Source organism: Astatotilapia calliptera, chromosome 11 (genome assembly GCF_900246225.1).
Source record: "Astatotilapia calliptera chromosome 11, fAstCal1.2, whole genome shotgun sequence".
NCBI classification, from domain to species: domain Eukaryota; kingdom Metazoa; phylum Chordata; class Actinopteri; order Cichliformes; family Cichlidae; genus Astatotilapia; species Astatotilapia calliptera.
In genome coordinates this window covers 1,014,350-1,032,628 of record NC_039312.1, presented here as the reverse complement: position 1 = coordinate 1,032,628, position 18,279 = coordinate 1,014,350, and the positions used below count along the sequence as shown (strand labels likewise).

The following is an 18,279-nucleotide window of genomic DNA, read 5'->3' as shown; positions in this document are numbered from 1 at the left end:
ACCCACCACGACCACCACCTGATTTTTTTTCATCAACTGCCCTAAATTTGGTAAGTCTAACGTGTTTTTGTTTTGTTTAAATTTAATTTCGATAAACATTCTTTTTTATTTTTTACTGGAAATATATTCGTACTTTGTGCACAGTGAATGTTTGTTATAAATGAATTCGAATCCAAGTAATTGTAATTTTAGAAGTTTTCTAATGTGACAAATACGTAATGTTATTTCAAATTAGAATGATGTAACGTTTTGGCGGTTTTCCGTGGGGGACAACATTTCCCATAATGCATTGTATTCTTGCCCTGGAAGTTGACGGTGGCAGTTCTAGCTCCATGCATTTGAACTTTCTACTAAAACTTTCCACTGGTTGTCGTATTCGCCGGTAATGTACGTGCGTATTGTGAGTATACTTATTTCAATAAGTGTCCGTGTTACACAGTCAGTAGTTTACGCTGTTGAGCTGTGTGTGTGTGCTAGCATGAAGCGAACAATAATAAACAACATGAGTGTGTTATCATGATGGTAATTAGACACGTTTGTATTTTTTCGTAGTCTCAAATGTGTGGTTGTGAGATAATCTCGAAATCCTTTTAACAGTTTAGAGGGGTATTCCACTAAGCGAGCTCTACAAGTCAAGGCTTGCGGAAAAATGCATCGCCTGATTCAGCCTAACATTTTACACTGGTCGAACTCGGTGCTACGAACGAAGTTCAGCTAAATTGTTCGCGCTAATTCGACAAGGCTCAACCAGCCAGACTGAGGCGCCTCCTTGACACCTTTAAGCCAGACCCTATCGATCTTTGCTAGATAAATTGAAGTGAAATGAAAATAAAGAGCCGCGTTCTGCTCCCAGGCTAAGAAAGAATCATTGATGCAGACTGTGCGGATCACAAATACTCCCTAACCTGTAAGGCTGGGGTGTCCAAACTTTTTTCACTGAGGGCCACTTACTAGAAATTAGGTAAATAACCTTAACTTTAGTGTATTAAAGTGTATTAAAGATCACAAAATCACTTAAAAGTGGTCGAATATGTTATATTGTTGAATATAATTAAAGACAAAACTGCTTTCATCACAGCTTTCCATAAATGGATCTTTATTGATTCATTCAGAAAAAGCTTTGGTAGCTTATTTTCAGAACAGCAGCCTCAGATTTCTTCTTAGACAGAAGATTTACAGCACAGAGAAAAAACAATAAAAGGGAAAATAGGACGGGTAAATTTCAAGTTTGTTATTTAAGTTATTAAGCTTAGCAACACACCTATCAACATTAGTTTGAAACGGTTAACATTAACAGACTGGACTTAATAACAGGAGTGCATATAATCTTAGTAAATTATTGTGGTGAGTATCAGCTGCGCTGGGTATGTAAATCGGGCCATCCAGCTGCGGTGCTGATTCGACGTCACTCGTGCCAAAAATCCGGACAAATGTCACTTGATCAAGGAGCAGATCTGCATCAGATGAGATCAGCTGACTACTTGTGTGTGTGTGTGCTGTGCAAGAAATGTTTTTGAACATTAATAAGTCGTCTTTGTGCACATATTGTTTACAGATATCAGACTGCAAAGAGCGCTACAGAGAGTCAACATTTCACCAGTTGTCAGTGGGTGAGTTTTATAATTTGTGTCCCAATTTAAATAAAAAATAAATACAAAGAAACTAGAGAATTTTGCCTTGAATTATTCAAAATTTTTAGATTTTTTTTGGGTTACCCTTCTAGATTGACAGGTTTAGCCCGTTACACAAAAAGTTTGGACACCCCTGATCTATAACAATGACAATCAGAACATGGCTATCCAACACTTTGTTTTTACTCTGCATTTGTGTAAATACTATTCTAATAGATATTGTGTGTTCATCTAGGAACAGCATGATGTAAATACAAGACGGGCCCTCGTCCTTCATGCACTTCCTGTGTACCTGCGTGAAGATGCCTCCACGTTATTCAGGACTTGTGATGTAAGTGTACTGGCCTCAGCATCAACCATATGACATTGCTCAGAACTCAAGGAGAACCAGGGTGTACAGTGGGGCAAAAAAGTATTTAGTCAGCCACCGATTGTGCAAGTTCCCCCACTTAAAATGATGACAGAGGTCAGTAATTTGCACCAGAGGTACACTTCAACTGTGAGAGACAGAATGTGAAAAAAAAATCCATGAATTCACATGGTAGGATTTGTAAAGAATTTATTCGTAAATTAGGGTGGAAAATAAGTATTTGGTCACCTCAAACAAGGAAAATCTCTGGCTCTCACAGACCTGTAACATCTTCTGTAAGAAGCTTTTCTGTCCCCCACTCGTTACCTGTATGAATGGCACCTGTTTGAACTCATCATCTGTATAAAAGACACCTGTCCACAGCCTCAAACAGTCAGACTCCAAACTCCGCCATGGCCAAGACCAAAGAGCTTTCGAAGGACACCAGGAAAAGTATTGTAGACCTGCACCAGACTGGGAAGAGTGAATCTACAATAGGCAAGCAGCTTGGTGTGCAAAAATCAACTGTGGGAGCAATCATCAGAAAATGGAAGACATACAAGACCACTGATAATCTCCCTCGATCTGGGGCTCCACGCAAGATCTCATCCCGTGGGGTCAAAATGATCATGAGAACGGTGAGCAAAGATCCCAGAACCACACGGGGGGACCTGGTGAATGACCTGCAGAGAGCTGGGACCAAAGTAACAAAGGTCACCATCAGTAACACACTACAACGGCAGGGAATCAAATCCCGCAGTGCCAGACGTGTTCCGCTGCTGAAGCCAGTGCATGTCCAGGCCCGTCTGAAGTTTGCCAGAGAGCACATGGATGATACAGCAGAGGATTGGGAGAATGTCATGTGGTCAGATGAAACCAAAGTAGAACTTTTTGGTATAAACTCAACTCGTCGTGTTTGGAGGAAGAAGAATACTGAGTTGCATCCCAAGAACACCATACCTACTGTGAAGCATGGGGGTGGAAACATCATGCTATGGGGCTGTTTTTCTGCCAAGGGGACAGGACGACTGATCCGTGTTAAGGACAGAATGAATGGGGCCATGTATCGTGAGATTTTGAGCCAAAACCTCCTTCCATCAGTGAGAACTTTGAAGATGAAACGAGGCTGGGTCTTCAAACATGACAATGATCCAAAACACACCGCCCGGGCAACAAAGGAGTGGCTCCGTAAGAAGCATTTGAAAGTCCTGGAGTGGCCTAGCCAGTCTCCAGACCTCAACCCCATAGAAAATCTGTGGCGGGAGTTGAAAGTCCGTGTTGCTCGGCGACAGCCCCAAAACATCACTGCTCTCGAGAAGATCTGCATGGAGGAATGGGCCAAAATACCAGCTACTGTGTGTGCAAACCTGGTAAAGACCTATAGTAAACGTTTGACCTCTGTTATTGCCAACAAAGGTTGTGTTACAAAGTATTGGAGTTGTATTTTTGTTATTGACCAAATACTTATTTTCCACCCTGATTTACGAATAAATTCTTTACAAATCCTACCATGTGGATTCATGGATTTTTTTTTTTTCACATTCTGTCTCTCACAGTTGAAGTGTACCTCTGGTGCAAATTACTGACCTCTGTCATCATTTTAGGTGGGGGAACTTGCACAATCGGTGGCTGACTAAATACTTTTTTGCCCCACTGTATATCAGGAAGGATGTTCAACACAGTCCTCATCTGACTTGTTTTCTCCCATATATCAACTATTGTTGAATAAGATTGCAAGAAGATTGTTACGCATAAACCAGAAAACATGAAAATAGTTGAAAGATTATTATACAAAAAAAATCTGCAGATAAAAACTATCTCCCTTTTTAAAATTCAAGTGTTCTATTTTTTTGGAGGTGCCATGTTGTGGTCAGAGAAATGTTTGGTAAATAACAAAAACAAATATCTTGGCATATATTTATTATTGAAAACATTTATTTACACATATGTTTTGAAACCAAACCCAAATTAAGATTATTGTAATGCATCATGATGTATCGCAATATCAAATTAAATCGTTGACATTATAATCCTAAAAGAAACGTGCGACTTATGAAGATTCACACCTCTAATCAATAGCATGATTTGTGTCCTTGTGGGGCTGAACTCATTCTTGTATTATTTTTGTTTTGCAGTCAGCAGATGGTCCAGACCTCACTGACACTCCTGTGGCTCTGCTGACAGTTGTCACGGATGACACTACTGATTCGGCCCTCTTCAGTCCCGAAAGCATCTGCATTGTCGTTGAGGATGAAATACTTGTGAATGGTCCCACAAATCTGGCTGAGTCATTTCTCCTGCTCTTTGGGTACATCTATGCATTAGACCTACAATACCCAAAGAAACTTGAGCTTACATTCACATTTATCCAAAAGGTTGTGATGTGCCTTGAGGACAACAAACCACTGAAAGGGCGTCTACTGATGCTGAAGAATGATTTGTTCAATGAGTGAATCACTCAGAATGGACTACTTGTTAAGCTGAGTATTGAGGAAGCTTTTTTGTTTGTTTTTTTCCTAATCATTTGCCTCTTCTACCTCACATTTAAGATGAATGACTGTTCAGTTCACTATTCATGTTTAATGTTCTGTTGCCTAATACGTAAATGCACTGCCTTGATGTTTGTTCCCTATAAGTACAGCAGTGGAAACCAGTACTGTTTTTTTTATGTATTTTTAAAAAAGAAAGTGAGCTGCAGCTGTCAAGGTACAGTAAGTGTTAAATGCATCAATGTTCTAATAGCTGCAATTGCTGTTAATACTGAAAATGTTATTGAATTTTAGAATTGAGATGGAGACCCTTGGAGTCTTTTTCTCTTGTTTTATTTATGAAGCACTTTTTTATGAGTGAGCTCTGTTGTTTTTGCCTTTTTAAAAGCACATTGTGTTTAATAAAAAGTTGTTAAATTGTTAGTGTTGTTACTTTCATGTTTTCTAACACTTTTAGCTGATTATAATTTACTGGGTAAACAGTTTAGAATTATTTGTAAGTGTATTTCCCACAGTATTTTAAAAAATATTGAAGATTTTAAGTGTTATTTCCCATATTATAAGTTAGAAAATATGAAAAAGTTTGAGTTTATTTCCCACATCGTATGAGTTGCAATATGTAAAATATTTTGAGTGTATTTCCCACCTTAATTAAGTTGAAAAAATTGAACATTTTGAGTTTATTACTCCCTAATTATAAGTTGAGGAATATCAACATTTATGAGTTAACATTGAGGTAATTTAAGGCAACTGCAACTATAATTTTTATTGTAGTTAAACTTAAAACTTTTAAAAACATCACTAAAAAATTGTTGTGTAATCTGTTACACAACAATTTTTGAGTTCTGTGAACTTATTAGGTTTTACAGTGCAATGATCCAAAACACACCGCCCGGGCAACAAAGGAGTGGCTCCGTAAGAAGCATTTGAAAGTCCTGGAGTGGCCTAGCCAGTCTCCAGACCTCAACCCCATAGAAAATCTGTGGCGGGAGTTGAAAGTCCGTGTTGCTCGGCGACAGCCCCAAAACATCACTGCTCTCGAGAAGATCTGCATGGAGGACCAAAATACCAGCTACTGTGTGTGCAAACCTGGTAAAGACCTATAGTAAACGTTTGACCTCTGTTATTGCCAACAAAGGTTATGTTACAAAGTATTGAGTTGTATTTTTGTTATTGACCAAATACTTATTTTCCACCCTGATTTACGAATAAATTCTTTACAAATCCTACCATGTGGATTCATGGATTTTTTTTTTTTCACATTCTGTCTCTCACAGTTGAAGTGTACCTCTGGTGCAAATTACTGACCTCTGTCATCATTTTAGGGGGGGGGGACTTGCACAATCGGTGGCTGACTAAATACTTTTTTGCCCCACTGTATGTAAAGAAAGCTCTTAAAACATGTGGTCGGGCTTTCATCATATCAGTAAAGATGCACAGTAAACAAGGTCAGACACCAACTAGGGAGAAACAGAATGACAAACGGCACAACACTGTCATCCCTTATGTAGCAGGTTTATCAGAGAGTCTTATCATAGTGTAGTTCAGACCCAGCCACACACTCGGGCAAAAAGTGGTTCATCCCAAGGACAAAACTCCCAGCAAAAACTAAATAACGTTGTATATATTGTGCAGTGCAATGTGAAGTGCTCAGCCTCCACATTGGAGAAACCAAATAGCCACTCCATAAACACATAACACAACATAGAGGCGCCACCTCGACAGGACAAGACTCAGCTGTACATCTGCATCAAAAGGATAAAGGTGTCTCTTTAGGACAGAGAAGAGAGATGGTTTGAAAGAGGAGTGAAAGAGGCCATCCTAGTACCAGGATCATTAATACCAGAGTAACCAGAGAGGATAATATGGATTTTTAAAAGTCCACAGCCTTATCTGAGGATGATGAGCAGTACTTCTAACATCACACAAAGCAAAGGTCATTATCACACTGCTCATGAAGTGCTAGGTTTGCCGGGAGCTTCTGGTGAAGACTGAGCCATGCTTGATCCACGTGATTCAGTCTTCCTGATGTTTCTGACGTGTCTTCCTCTGTGGGGGAACAGAACATCTGGCACACAACATCTGTGTTGGAAGAAAGGGAGGATTTCAAACCTACAAGACTACAAGCTACATCTTTCGTATTAAACATTGTTATTCATCAGTTTTTAAAAACTATAAATGGCGAAGCTATACTGCAAAAATAATGAGGCTCACTGAAACACACAGCAACTCACAACTGTGGATCAGCTTCAGTTTAAACATATATTCCCTGAAAAACCATACCATCACTGACAGCTGAACAAACTTTTCTTTTCCTTAAATAAGCAGTAAGACAGCATCACTCAACAGCTCCACTGGCTGAGGAAAGGTCAGCAGAGTTGATGCTAGAGCTGAGCCATGTTTTAATGGCCCTAATTAAACTTTACTGTCATCTGCTTGGGTCCTTTTATTCTGTCTTTGCTTATCTCAGAGTTTACTGGTGGCTAATAATAAGGGCTAAGGGTCAGAATGACGAGTGAATGGAACAGAATAAGTACAATAAAAAGCTGTCTTTCTGAAATGACAATGTCACAAATGTTAGTCATTTATAAAACCTGCAATTTATGACTGGGGATTATGGTTTTACTTAAGAAGATAAAGGTGTGCTTGATAACAGGAAGTCTATTGTAGTTACAGTAGGGCCAGTGTGAGAATAGCCACGCATGGGTCATTCTGTCTGAAATCACCAGATTTTACAGAAATGCTTCTGCCCGATCATCTCCAATTTGACTAAAGATCCAAAGTTTGGTCATGTGTGAAATTTCAGCTTTGTATATCACAGACTTTTCTACATATTTAAACAAAAAACCTGTATACCCACTTTCAGACCTGTTTTTCGCACATTTAAATCTGAGGCCATAATTAAGCATGCATAGCTCAAAAACGATTCAAGTTAAAAGCCTGAAATTTTCACATAAAATAAAATCAGGATCTATTATTTTCAGACACATACATCACAAAATCTCTCAGTATTAGGTAGTTAAAAATGAAAAACCTTCAAGGAATCCTTTAAAAAGTATTCTACATGCTTTATTATGGCATTGTTATGAATTATATGCCATTCAGAAATTGTCACTAGGCATCTTTTGTAATATGAAGTTTTGCTCAAACATGGGACTGTTTATTTATTTTTATTTTTCAACTAGTCACTATGCTGTGACTACTTGAAAAATAAAAATAAATTAGCTAGCTCGTTAACACGTTGATACCCTGCAGCCCCACGCACAGGGCGATCCGCCATAACTCGCTAACGGAGATTTGCCGCCGTAATGCGGTTATGGCGTTAACATAATTTTAACGAGATTAACACTGACAGCACTAATCCATATACATTTTATCATGAAAAATGTTTAAATAAAAATAAAAATTGGAATGAAAATTTCAGCATTTTGGTTGCAAACAAGGTTTTTTGAGCCAGAAGTGACTGAATTTAAGTGGCGTGCCAAGTTATCAGCAAATTACCGTTAGCAAAATGAATGCATAGTCTACATGTGTCTGCCTCTGGGATAAAAAACGCATCACGCTGTCTCCACCACCTTGCCTTCATCCCGTAGTGCATCCAGGTGCTTGGTGTGAAGCAATGCACAGCTCTCATTCATGTGATACAAAAGAAAATCTTCCATTATCTGCTATCATCTTTCTTTGGTGTGTGGTCCAGTTGCTCGTGTCCATTGTTGGCATTTTCAATAGTGGACAGGGGTCAGCATGTCTGCGGCTCTGCAGCCCCATTTACAAATTGCAATGCACTGTCTATCCTGATAGACATTTTTCAGCAGTTTGAGCTACAGTAGCTCATCTGTTGGATCAAACCACACGGGTCAGCGTTCACTCCCCACATTCATGGCTCGTAATGCTGCTACTCCCAATTTGTCAAACTCATCCAAATCTTCTGAATCCCTCTTTCACCTGCTTCTAACACATCAGCTTTGAGGACAAAACATTCACTTGCTCCTTAATATACCCCCCCCCCCCCAAACAGGTGCCACAATAAAGAGATAATCAGTGTTATTCACTTCATCTCTCAGTGCTCACGATGTTGTCTCTGATCGGTGTATATTTTAATGCTGCGTCAGTGTAAATGACGATCAAATTAGAAATTGACTCTTACTTTCAGTACTCCAGTGACAGTGGAGATGACACCCAGATGCTGCTAGCCATCTGGATCCTTTCTATTTCAACTAAGTCTCAATTAAGTAATTAAGTTTCAATTAAGTCATTAAGCACCGCTGTTTCAGAGTGAATACTACCATTAACTAAATAAAAGAGAAATGAATCAGATTCAGAGCATCAGGAGACTTACAAAAATATTCTAAATTTGTGTCAACCACTTTCCTGATTGTTGACATCAGAACTTCCTACAAAGGTGCAAGTATGCAGTTTCTTCTTTTAACATGTTACATTGCAGCTGTACACCGTGGCTGCTATCAGTGACATCGTACAGTTAAAAGCAACATCTCTGAGGAAGTTATGTGCACAGTTCATTGGCATTGGAAGATCTGGTGCAGCTGCTGTAACAGGCTGATAGAACGTAGCAGCACTCGTTAGTAAAAATATCAGCCATAACAGGACTATCACTCACCACATCATACACAAGTTAGAGCCAATCAAAGACGTTACAGAGCCAGGTTAAAAAAAATATTCATTGACTCTTAACTCAATCTCCAAAAATCTGCTCATGAATAATAGAACAGAGTTGCCCTTCGCGTGTATGGATAGTTGCAGATGTGGGTGACATGCTTTAGATGTTGGTACACAGAAAAGGTTGTCATCAAAGCAGACTGTTTTCTTAGTCTTAGAAACTACTATAGCGGAATATTTATGTATTATTATAGTGACAGAACTTTATGTTGTTGCACGCTGCCTGAAAACGAAATTCAAGTGGGACAGACAGACAGTGTTGTAGGGATTAGCGATAACCACCAAGCTTTTTATTTGTGTTCATGGAACTTTTTGATCAGACCCTGAATCGTTGACTTAATATTCAATCTAACATTATTTGCAATCTGAAAATATCTGATCAAAAATTGGGAAATAAGTCTAAGAATATGACCAAACATTCTGCGTCAGCTCTGCATGGGCAATTTTCTCTGTTTGGTGTTATACACACATTTCCTTTAGAGCAAAAACAGTACTGAAGCTTGATAGTCAGTCCAAGTTTTATTAATTTTATTACTGGTGTTGCCTCCATATCACAGGAGTCTGTGTGTTTGAAGAAATGTGCCTGCAGTGCAACCAGCAGATTAAACCTGATGCTATCTGTTCACTCCAAACACCACAAATGGAAAGAATGAGTTAGGAAGTTCAGCTGAAAATCTTTCAGCAACATGTTTAACAGCTCCTATATCACACCAGTGAAACAGCCCTTTGGGTGTATTTGAAACTGGTGGTTTCATAATGTGCTGTTTGAAGTTCCTCTCCACAGTTTTTCCTCATGTAAAATGGGTTTTTGTTTTGCAGAGGCAGTTATTGCAATGTAACACCAAAATGTAAAAATATATGCATTTTTAAAATTGTAATGTTTTGTTTTTTGTATTAAAGGTCATGCAGTGTTGGGAAGGTAGAGACTGTATTTAGTTTAAATAACATTACCAAAGTATTTTCTCTGTGTAGATGAGTTACAGGAAAGGTGAACACAAAAGCTTCTAAAATGTCATTGGGCCTCCTTTTCTACTTTATTGGTAGAAAGACTGGTTAACAAGGCTTTCAGTAGATTCAGAGTGTAGAATATACTGAGGTCCTTTGGTGAGAGGTGGCATCCCCTTGGCTGGCTCTTCATATTTCTACACAAGAGGATAGTAAAAGAGTTCCATCGAATCTCTTGTGAGTGGCAGGAGGACGTACTGTCACGTTCTCTCTGTCTCTCTCCCAATGCCATCTCTCCTCTATGATATTTATTTATGTGTGGTGTTTTTTGTTTTTTTAATATCTTGTCCTGTTTGGCAGCTTTTGCAATCAGAATTGTGATCTGAATGCATGGTGGTGCCAAACACATTTTGCTTTTGCAAGAACAGCTACATAGAATCTCTACAGGCTCCTCATGTTCAGATGAATCTTTTATATATTTTTTTCATTTTTATTTGTGTTATTTCAGATATGGCATGTTATGCACCTGTAAAAATACAAAAAACAGAACAAACATGTATCAGCTGGGACACAAAAAATTAGAAAATACACAAAATACACCCATACATCAATCTTCCTATAGTGTGTGTGTGTGTGTGTGTGTGTGTGTGTGTGTGTGTGTGTGTGTGTGTGTGTGTGTGTGAGAGAGAGAGAGAGAGGGAGACAATTGAAAGTCTGCTACTACCTTAAGTAGTGGCCACCTGGCACCCGGCGCTGGATTGTTGTATTGCAACAGTTAGTGAAACCTGGATCTTTTACCACTGTGGTTTTGCTCTTCGCTTCTGTTGTTTCCTGTCTGACAAGTGATCCCTGACACGTGTATTCGACACTGATGCCTCTTGGCTGACTTGTTTCAGACACGTCCAGCCAGGTGGCGACCCTGAGTAGACTTATTTTATAAGACCTTGGTATCACCCCCCCCCCCCCCCCCCCCCCACACACACACACACAAAATGGAGAAGGCTGCATGACAGAGAGGTCTGACCAGCTCTACTAAGACTGCTGCTCAACAACCTGGATGGTGTCCATCTTTGCATGGACAGATGACTACATAAACTCAGTAGAATCAATGACAAACAAGGGTAAAAAGGCTGGGCGACCCATTCTCATTTTTTAAAAACTCATATCAGGGAAGTCAATACTGCTACTGGCTAGTATATATATTTTATATTTATATAATTAAAAGAAAATACACAGCTTATTGTAAACATGCAATGCAGACTATTAATAAAGGCTATTAAGACAGTTTGTCTTGAAAATCTCAGGTATATTACATCTTTGTCTGGATTTGTGTTTGGCCAAATATCTTTGAATAGCCTTGTAATGTGTAATGAAAATGAATGTGATACTATTTGGATAATGACACAGATTTTGTAAGTTTGACTCTTTATTTTCTTAACCAGTTCTTTTACTTATTTTACATAATTGTAACCATGATAATACTGGATCATACCCACTTTAATGTTAAAGCTGGATTTTAATAACAGAAAATCTGTAGCATATCAACTAACTGTGAACGCGAAGTACATGACGTACACAAGGCACAAACATGAACAACAAAAACACAAGTTTTTAAACGTTGTTTAAAGTATCAGATTCACCAGGACAAGTAACTGTTCGAAATCTCTTTCTTCTTGGTGCTTAGCACTTCATCGGAGAGCAACATGGGGTTAACAACTTGCCCCCCCCCAAAAAAAAAAAAAAAAAATAAATAAATAAATAAATAAAGCATCTTGCTCACTGTGACAGTGCTAGCTCATAAGCTCCACCTTCTAAAGCAAACACACCCAATATGTCAAGAGCCAAAATCCTGTACTGCGGGCTTTAGATTGGTAGTAAATAAATGAACAAACAATGTTATAGTGTCTACATCCATTTTTAATATAGAATTTCTGGTTGTAACAGCTGCTATTCTACTATGTAGAGAGTTAACATGCTGTGGATGGGCTTCTGTTGGCACTAGACAACAGAATATATAAAGCACAATTAAAACTAGTTTTAACTGAATTTTCCTATTAGATTGTAAACATCATCCATTACTGTCCATCAAAATAAACTTTAATGTTGATGACCTTCCTGAAAGTGTACAGAAAAATATATAAATCTATGCACAAAAAATAATAAAAAAGATGAACAAAAAAAAAACAAAAAAACAAAACAAAAAAAAAACAACTTGCCCACGGATACTTGACATGCAGACCGCAGAAGACAGGAATTGAACCACCAATTGAACCCTAACCATGCTGTCTCTCACATCACACGTAGATATTATTTCTTCAGTGGGTCTGACATGTAACAGACCAACAGCTTATTAAGCAGGCTGTCGTTGTCAGTACTGTCTTCCCGGCATTTGGACATATTCCATTTGGGTTTATTCTTCTTTAGCATGTGTTTAAAATGCAACAAGGGCTAACCCTAATATATTTGGTACCGCCCAGGTATTGCTAAATGATTTGCTGGTCAACAGGTGGATGTCTTCACAGGTAGTTCTCAAAATGTGATTTTCATCTCTTGGTAGTCTGTGCAGTAATTTTCACTGTGATGTGAATTATTGGATATGTGTTCATGCATGTCTCATTTTAATTTTATGGGCTTGTTACTGCCTATGATCAGGACACTTTTAACATTTCTTTTTTTCTTCTTTTTCTCAGTGATCAGATTTTCTCTGGCTAAATAAAAGTTGAATTTAAACCAGTTCCTCCCATTAACCAGAAGGTGGCATTAGAAGCCTTCAGAAGACTTGCAACCTTAAGTAACGATGTAGTAATCATGTAGAGGCAGACAATGACTCAGAGGGAAAAGGGAAAGTGTGAGGATCAATTGAAACATCCATTATTATGGACTGCTGTAGACTGGCGCATTGACTATAATTTCACCCCATTCACATCAGAGGGATCCTTTTCTTTCTTTAGAGTCCTGACCTCGATCCACCTGTGGAGCGCTGTATCTGTTGAATGCAACACAAAGCCGGCATTTAACATTCTGCAGATGAAACGCATCTTTAACTGATGTCATTTTCTGAACACACCTAAATCACTGTGGTAATAATAGCTCTGAGCTATAAATGATCTTTAAATACTGTAGCTGTTCTACAAATGACCTCATCTTTACCAGTTTCTTGCAATTGGTGAAAATGTAATCTATGAAGTATCGAGCAAAGAAACGAGTGTTCATACAAAGATTATTTATGGTTAGACTTCCACACTTCCTGTGTTCAAAGTTAAAGTCTTACAGTGCCCATTTTCATATCAGTTACTCTTCTGGATTCTTTAACGCTGCATTATTTTCCCTCTATTCCATTTCTTAGTTGAATTAATTTTGCTTATTAAATTCCTCAGTAGGGTGCCTGCTGTCTTTTAAAAGTCTCTCTCTGACTGATTTTAAGTCATTTCTTTGGATGTGGTTAAAGTCTGCAGCTCTCAGGAACAGCAGGAGTCTAAAACAGCAGGAGACGTACAGGCAAACGCCATTTTCAGGTGTGAAAGTAACTTGTTTGGGTATGTCCATGTGGTTAAAAAAAACAAAACAACCCCCCCACAAAACAAACGAAAAAACCCAGAAGGGATTATTCTGGATCCAGAGCTCTCATTTCAGGTGGGAGCACATAAGTAACACATGGCATATGAAGTGAGGCAGGGAGAGACAGAAGGAGAAAAGGCTGGCACACAAATCTGTGCGTCCAATCTGTTGTCGACAACACGACTGTCGTGCACAAGATAATGATCCAGCCTGCAATCCATCACTGTCTCTGAAAGACAGCCGCTTCTTTCCCAAACTGTGACCGTGCAGGAGGGCTCGAAATGATGCCTTCTCAAACCATGCCCCGTGATACTTTGATCCAGAGCTCTGCGTCCCACACTCTTGCAAAGTAAAGTGCCTTATTGTACCTTTTGAACTCTTATATATATATATATATATATATATATATATATATATATATATATATATATATATATTAGGGGTGCAACGATATTCGTATTGATATTGAACCGTTCGATACAGTGCTTTCGGTTCGGTACGCATATGTATCGAACAATACAACATTTGTAATTTATTTTATCAATTTTCCTTCTGACGATGCTGTCTGTGTTGAGCGCTCAGTGAATCTGTGTTCGACTACTCCGCCTAGGCTGCACTGTCCAGCGCAGCTCCACTGAGCGCTCAACACAGACAGCATAGTCAGGAGGAAGAGCGCAGGGCACCTCCCCCACCCTCATTCAGATCTGGCGTTTGGAATTATTTTGGTTTTCATGTGACGTATGACCCTGAAGGTAAGCGAGTCATGGACTAAAGTAAAACAGTATGTTGGATGTGCCATGCAATGCTCAATTACATTGGTGTGAACTAGTGTGCTAGCGCAGTTAGCTCGTTAACGTGTTGGCCGTCTAGCCCCATGCACGGGGCGATCGGCGGTAGCTCGTTAACGGAGATTTGCCGTGTTGTGGCGTTAAGGTCATTTCAACGAGATTAACCTGAAAGCACTAGTGGGAACACAACGAATATGACTGCACATTTACGCCGACATCATCCTAGTGCAAAGACAAGTGGAAGCAGACAAAAAAAAGCAAGCATGCTACTAACTTTAGCCGAGTCACTCAGACAGCTGTTAGCACATGATTCTCCTTATGCTGCTGAGAATATAGCCCAGAAGAAGCGGATAGTATAGCTTTTATTTTGGAAAGAGACATTTCTCTGTAATAAACTCTCTTTTCCAAAGATGAGTGATTCCTCAATCAGATACAGGGCTTGCAATATCGCTAGCCCGACGTCCTGGAGCTAGCGATTTTTTCAATCGGGCTACCAAAATCTATCTCTGCCCTGCCCATCGGGCTATTGTAGGAAAAATATATGTCAATGCTTTTGCATTCTTTCAGAAATGTAGCTGGGTAATTATGTCATTGGCATCGGTGAGCCACTGTCAATATGTGACATATTGAAGTCGCGTTTGAATTTGCGCTTGTTTTTTTGCTTTCACTTTGCAATCGTGCGAACTGTGTATAGAGAGCGACAGTACTGATCTGTGAGTGATGATAATTTGTGCACCAATTCCTCTGACATCGTCTTATTAATCGTTAGCTTACTATGCAAACATGACAAGTGAAATCTCCCGCAGCAAGCTTAAACATGTGAGAGGTTGATCGCGCAGAGAATCGCTGAGCTTATGTGAGTGAGTGTGTAAAAGCATTTCAGTTCTGCTGAGCCAAATAAGACAGGTCAGGGTGAAGAAGTGACAGCCAAAGAAAAGCTTACCACAAAATGGAGAAGTTATGACAAATCAGACTATAAGGCAAAAAGAAAGTGCAGCTTTATGGTTTCATGGACAAAAGAATTTCTGTGGCTGTGATATGACGAGCTAAATAACCAGGGCTGCACATAAGTGGTCCGCAGGTGCGCATTCGCTGTCAAAATAAAAAACACGCACAAGGGTTAGGGTTAAATTTAAAAACTGTACTTTTGAGTTAAAATATATATTTATAATTTTAATAAATGACAAATTAAAAATGCATGAACACTTTTTTGTATCGAAAAAATATCGAACCGTGACACCAAAGTATCGAACCGAACCGAACCGTGAATTTTGTGTATCGTTGCACCCCTAATATATATATATATATATATATATATATATATATATATATATATATATATAACCATGGAAAGATATTTGACACAGGAGGTTATGGTTAAGGTGACGATTGCAGTGGTCAAGAGTATTATTAATGACATATATACTGTACAGAGGCACTAATCATGGCAGCACAAGAACAAGCTCTGAGCACAAGATCCATAGAGGCTGGGGTCTATCACACCAGGCAAGACCCCAGGTGCAGGCTGTGTAAAGATGCCCCAGAGACAATCCAGCACATAACAGCAGGGTGCAAGATGCTAGCAGGCAAGGCATACATGGCACACCATAACCAAGTGGCCGGCATAGTGTACAGGAACATCTGTGCTGAGTATAACCTGGAAGTCCCGAGGTCAAAATGGGAGATGCCCCCAAGGGTGGTGGAGAATGACCGAGCTAAGATCCTGTGGGACTTCCAGATACAGACGGACAAAATGGTGGTGGCTAACCAACCAGACATAGTGGTGGTAGACAAACAGAAGAAGACGGCCGTAGTGATAGATGTAGCGATACTGAATGACAGCAACATCAGGAAGAAGGAACACGAGAAGCTGGAGAAATACCAAGGGCTCAGAGAAGAGCTGCAGAACATGTGGAGGGTGAAGGTAACGGTGGTCCCAGTGGTAATCTGAGCACTAGGTGCGGTGACTCCCAAGCTAGGCGATCTATCTATACACACACATATTAGGCACATTAAGCACTGTCTAGTAAGAGAGTGCATTTAAGTGCATTTAAACACACACACAAAACTTTAATGATGTAAAGCAACCATGAACACTATAATTTACTGTCAAAGCCAACAGTGGAGACCACTCTGCACCTGTCAGGGCTCAGTCTTAAGCATGTTATTGACACCTGCACAGTCAACAGTGAGCAGACGACATACACAGCATGCACACACTACAGAACAAGACACTGGCTGGTATGAAACAGAGATTTAAGAGAAAGAGCAGCAATAGGTATATTTAGAGGCAATGCAAGCATATATAATCATTAGCTAATGGTTATAATAGCAGCCTAATGATTGAGCGATAGAACATGAGAAACTGGTCTTACTTGATACTACTCCAAATATGTTTTTGCTGTAGTGATTCGGACTAATGACACTTTTAAATTATGTCCTGTATATCCAACTGCTTGATGGATTCTTAAAGAAATCCTGCTTATGCACAGTTTTCATCTTGTGACCACACTGCGGTCAGGGAGTGATGGCATCTAAGCAAACCCTAAAATAAAAAGAGCCCACTAAAAGAACATTATGACAGAATGTGAATAATAACCAACAACAGTTAAGTGAGGTCTTGCTTATGTATTTTAAAAGTGGTCATTTTCATACAAAACTCCTGCCCAGCTCCCCAGCTTCCCTGTTGGATTATGGTGACTAGTTTAAGATGTCTGGCAACAAAAAAAATAAATGTTTTAAAAAGTGTTTCATTCATACACACACTTGAAAATGTGCCCCTCACCTGCCTCTACCCCCACCAGAGATAAGGAGAACGAAGGCAGGTCTGAACTGAGAAGCTCTGACTCTGACCATCTCCCGATGCTGCACATTCACCTGTTTTGAAGCATGCATTAATGCAAGCGCTTGGACACATTTAGATTTTCTGGCCTCAGAAAGGTACACACAGTAGCACTGGACTCAAGTAATTAGTTTTATCCAGTAAACTTAGGGGAATTGTACCTATAGGGACAAACTGACTCTCACCTGACCCTTCTCAGATTCTACCTCAATCTCTCTGAACCACACGTTTGCATTTAAATACTATTAATAATATTTCAGAAACCAACGTTTCTTTGAAGAAAAGCTTTCTTCAGCCTAATTTTGGAGAGCACAGTAACTGACGGCTCTTTCAATAGGGTGCTCTTCTCTTAATAGTAATACTTCAGCTTGGACTCATTTTATATGATAATTAGAGGAGAGTGTGCATGTGTGGAGGGTGTGGTGCCAGCTTGCTGAGGTCAGTAAAGGGGTGTAATAGGGGGACAGAAGGTTGATTGGCTCATCCTCAGACCTGCAGAAGAATCCCAAGTCCACAGTCATCAGCATGCACACCATGTGACACCTCTCTCCCCCTTTCTTTCTCTCTCTCTCCCTCTTGTTCTCACCCCCCACCTCCTTCTTTCTTTCTCTCCTCCCTCCTCTCCCGCAGTGTGTCTCCCTCTCTCTCCTCCTCTGGCTCAGTGGTGTGTTTCCAAGAGATAAGACCCTTGCTCATTTCACACATGAGCAGAGTGGAGTTGGGTAAGACTCTGTGTGTGTGTGTGTGTGTTCATTTTGCGTGTGTGTACCTGTGTTTGTGTCTATGTGACTGTGTGGGTGAGCGTATGAGTTTGCACATTTATATATGCGTTGAAGGTTAGAGAAAAAGCGAGCAAGTACAGACTCCAAGTTTTCCTCACTTGCTGCTTCTTCACTTCAGGTTTCATCTCGCCTGCAAAGCTGTGTGATGGAGGCAAAAAGTAACATTGTTAATTTCACTTTTAAACTCACAATCTTCACTCCAGTAAGTTTACAATTAT

General features: G+C 39.5%; 1 long non-coding RNA gene across 1 annotated transcript; it reads left to right on the top strand.

Moving 5' to 3' along the window:
- The first annotated feature begins 310 nt into the window (after nt 1-310).
- On the top strand, nt 311-4,832 carry LOC113032165 (uncharacterized). Its single transcript, XR_003273844.1, has 4 exons — nt 311-400; nt 1,556-1,610; nt 1,867-1,962; nt 4,116-4,832. It is a non-coding gene; the product is annotated as an uncharacterized LOC113032165 (long non-coding RNA).
- The last annotated feature ends 13,447 nt before the right edge of the window (nt 4,833-18,279 follow it).